This window comes from Coptis chinensis, chromosome 6, assembly GCF_015680905.1.
Source record: "Coptis chinensis isolate HL-2020 chromosome 6, ASM1568090v1, whole genome shotgun sequence".
NCBI classification, from domain to species: Eukaryota; Viridiplantae; Streptophyta; class Magnoliopsida; order Ranunculales; family Ranunculaceae; genus Coptis; species Coptis chinensis.
Genome location: NC_141461.1, coordinates 8042241 through 8045941, shown reverse-complemented (window position 1 = coordinate 8045941; position 3701 = coordinate 8042241). Strand labels below are relative to the sequence as shown.

General features: G+C 36.6%; 1 long non-coding RNA gene across 1 annotated transcript; it reads right to left on the bottom strand.

The window, feature by feature from the left end:
- Positions 1-1179: 1179 nt before the first annotated feature.
- Positions 1180-2056, bottom strand: LOC147491226 (uncharacterized). The gene is made up of 3 exons (XR_015199046.1): positions 1975-2056; positions 1713-1893; positions 1180-1640 (listed from the first exon to the last, which is right to left on the bottom strand). It is a non-coding gene; the product is annotated as an uncharacterized LOC147491226 (long non-coding RNA).
- Between the last annotated feature and the right edge of the window lie 1645 nt (positions 2057-3701).

Below are 3701 nucleotides of genomic sequence, written 5' to 3'. Positions count from 1 at the left end.
TGACCTTGATGCACCATAAGAAAAATCACCATAGTTATTAGGAAGTGAACTGGAACCATCAGCGAAAGGGTTATAACCAACACATGAAGAATCCTAATTCTGATAACTTGATGAAGCTCCCTCATCAGCTATGCTTGCTAACATTGCAAGCTTTGCTGGAGGAATTATGCTGCATATGAATGACTTATTCTGTGATAGCAATTTATAGCAAGATGTCCTGTCTTGTAACAAATAGGCATGTTACCCTGATGATTATATGAATTCTGTTGAAATTGACCCCTTGAGTTGAGTTGTTATTCATGCCTTGTCCCTTGTAGTAATTATCACCTCCTCTGTAGGACTGTGGCCTCTGAAATTTCCACCATTATTAAACTGATAATTTTCTCTGGAATTATAATTTCCACCACCTCTGTCGTTCTGCCTATTTCCTCAGTTATTATTGTAGTATCCTCTATTAATGGCTTAATAGAAAAACATAGAGTAGTACCGTTTGTGCATCAAAACTAATCTAATATAATTATATAATCCATTAATCCCCACTCTTTTTGGTTATAAAAGAAAGAAAGATTAACCTACTAATCTAATATAATCTTCACTCTTGTGTACCTTGAATTCGTCCAATTAATAATGATTCTACTTGTTATACATATGTTAATTAAGTACAATAAGTTTACAGAATATAAATTGTTTACTGCAAATTTAGTTGAACATTGGAAGTAAATAATATCATTTGCGTGTGCAAGTACAAGATTACTAGAGTTGGGCAACGACTGAAGCTGTTTTTTTACCCAAAAAAAAAGACTGAAGCTGTTATGGCCATTACTCTAATTAAGCAGTGTCTAATACACGTTTAGCAGGAGTTAATCAAGATGTTAAGCATAATTAGAATAAGATTTAAAGTTGTTCATTATGAGAAATGAAAGTTCTAGGGGTATCTGCAACTTAAAACCTAAATTAGAAATGCCTTTTTCTTTTTCTTTGTAAGTTAAACTGATGTTATTGCACAATGATACTCTAGTATTCATCAATAGGAAATATACTACTTAGATTTGTAACATTTGTAGCCGCCTACAAAGAATTTTTATCGTCTGATCATTTTGGCATTTCTTAATATCTGCTTAAATTTTATGGAAATCACACTGCAATTTGTAGTTGTAATCTAGTCAAGGATATATCGTCTGTAAACCATGTAAATGTACCAGTTGATTCAGTTCTGGAAGAAGCCAAACACGCATTCTCTCATAATTCAGAAGAGCTGGAAGCGCACAGTAGAAGGGATGTCCCAGTTAGGGACTGATGATTCATCTCCTAATAGCTCGTCATACAAGTCATCAAGTACATAACTAAAAACAGCTTAAAATTGCTCTGTGAATTACACCAAGTTCAAATACATAATCCGTGTTTTTCAATGATAACTTGAGCCACTTTGTGAATCATTTTTCTCCACATGGACATGCTCAAAAGCAACTACTAGAGAGTAGTGTAGATTTCCCTTTAGGACTGAAAGGGTTGAAATTCTGCTTCTGTAATGATGACAGTAAGTCCTGAAACCGATAATTTAAACTTGCTTGTAATGCCTGGGGTGAAAATTCATCTGGCCTTTCAAACACTTTGACGGCGGATGTAGCTGCAAGATTAATCTAAAAGCGGGATGAGGAAAGTTAATAATAAAGACTTCCGTGGCAAATAACGAAATGTGAATTGATTCTTACTGATTGAGTAGCGGCTTTAACGAATGCGTTTGCAAGTGGCAAAATACAAAACCTATGGGAAAAAAAATCATATTTTTGGAGTAACTACGAAAATTGAACTTATTGAGATAAACCCAAAAAAGAGAGAAACATTCTAGCACCAGATAAAGCTTCTTCACAAGGGTCTTTACATTCATCAATCCTGCATCATTATATATCTTATCATTAAGTACGAAAACAAAAGTAATAATTAACAATGAATGGAATAGAGAGAGTTACTTACACCCAACCGTAGCGACCGATTGAAAACAAGGCGTTCAGATGATTGAAAACAAACACATTCTCTCTCCTCACCATATTGCTCTATTTTCTAACCCAAACAATATTAGTGGTTCCTAAAAAAGAGGAGACCCTAATAATTAGAAACACCTCCCTGTGTTTGTTTAATTCTCCTTCGTGTTTATCAAAATTATTATTATCTCCCTTAAAACCCAAAACAGGATAACAAGACGTAATAACCCAAACCAACTCTCTTATTAATACTTTTGGTTATCGAAAAAAAAAACCTCTCTTAATACTTTCGGTTTCTCTCAAACCCAAAAGCTCCATACCTTTATCAAATTTTTTTTAAAAAAAAAACAAAAAATCCATAAACCAAATTAGTTTCTTCTGGTATTTCATCCAACCCCTTAAACCCTCTGTTCCTACAAGCTATTCTTTTCCTCAATATCAACCTTCTCAATTATCCCCATGTCCTTCTGCCGATACAAAACCATTTACCATTATAGCGGTTGTTATTTTTTACTGATTAACTGTTGTGCATCTTCTGCAGATTGATATGGTTGGTCTTAAGTACTTTACTGATGAGGATTTCAATGCTTTAAATATTCCTTGGTAAAACTTTCAGAATTTATTATTTTCTGCCGTTGTTTAATGTATTCACTTACTTCTATTGTGACTATCTATGGTACATTAGTACCAAACTGTGCTTGATTTTGTTACCTATCGGAAAAACATGTAGTTTGTCGTCTAGCTTGGTGACCAAAGTACTGAGCGCACTAAGATTTGAATTTTGGGAAAAGGGTTTTCTTACCAAGATTATACTCTCCAAGAGACCCTTTATTCACCCCTCAACTCTCTGCAATAGCCTGAAAGTTACGCCATGGCTGCGCTGCAATACAGGAAGCAGTAAGAAGGAAGGGCATTCACTTAGTGTCAAAGTGTTGCATCTGTCAGTCAAAAACGGAAGACTTGGAACATCTACTGTGGACATGCCCCCTTGCCAAAGTTATTTGGAATTGGATTTCAAGCAAATTCAAAACCACAGCAAACTTTCGAAACCTCAAAGAAGCATGTGCGAAAGGGAAGAGCTTCCTCTCATAAGTAATTTGTGGTGGCAGCAATTGAAGTGGCATGGTTGCCATTTGACACACCAAAAAGAGTATACCTTTTCGCCGAAATTTATATATGCGATGTTAACACAACCGCTCACCTATCTAACGGGTATACTTATAATTCCCGCGATGATAAACACATCATGAAAACTCGGGGGGCCTTGACCTCAAGCGGGACCTCGACAGAATTAAGCCTTGTAACCGGTTGCTACCGCCACTGTTGGAGATTGCATTAAGATAAACACCGACGGGCTGAAAAAGGCAACCCGGCAACCTGGGGTGGGTTCTACCTTCAGAGACTCCAGTGAAAGATTCTTATTCGTATACAACAGAAAAATTGACAACACAGCAAATTATATTGCAACATGCTCGGCTATATTGGAAAGCACCAAGGAGGCAGTAATAAGAAGTTGGCATTCTTTATGGGTGGAAACCGATTTTGTTGCAGCGGGAACTGCTTTCAATACAGGGAAGGTACCGTGCGTGGCATATGCAAACAAAGTGGAGACTACAACAGGAGCGGATGCACCTTTCTGGTAATCACCGGGCTTGGAGGGAGGTGAATTTTCGCGAACGCACATTGCAACCAATGTAGGAGTTAAACATTGCAGCCAAT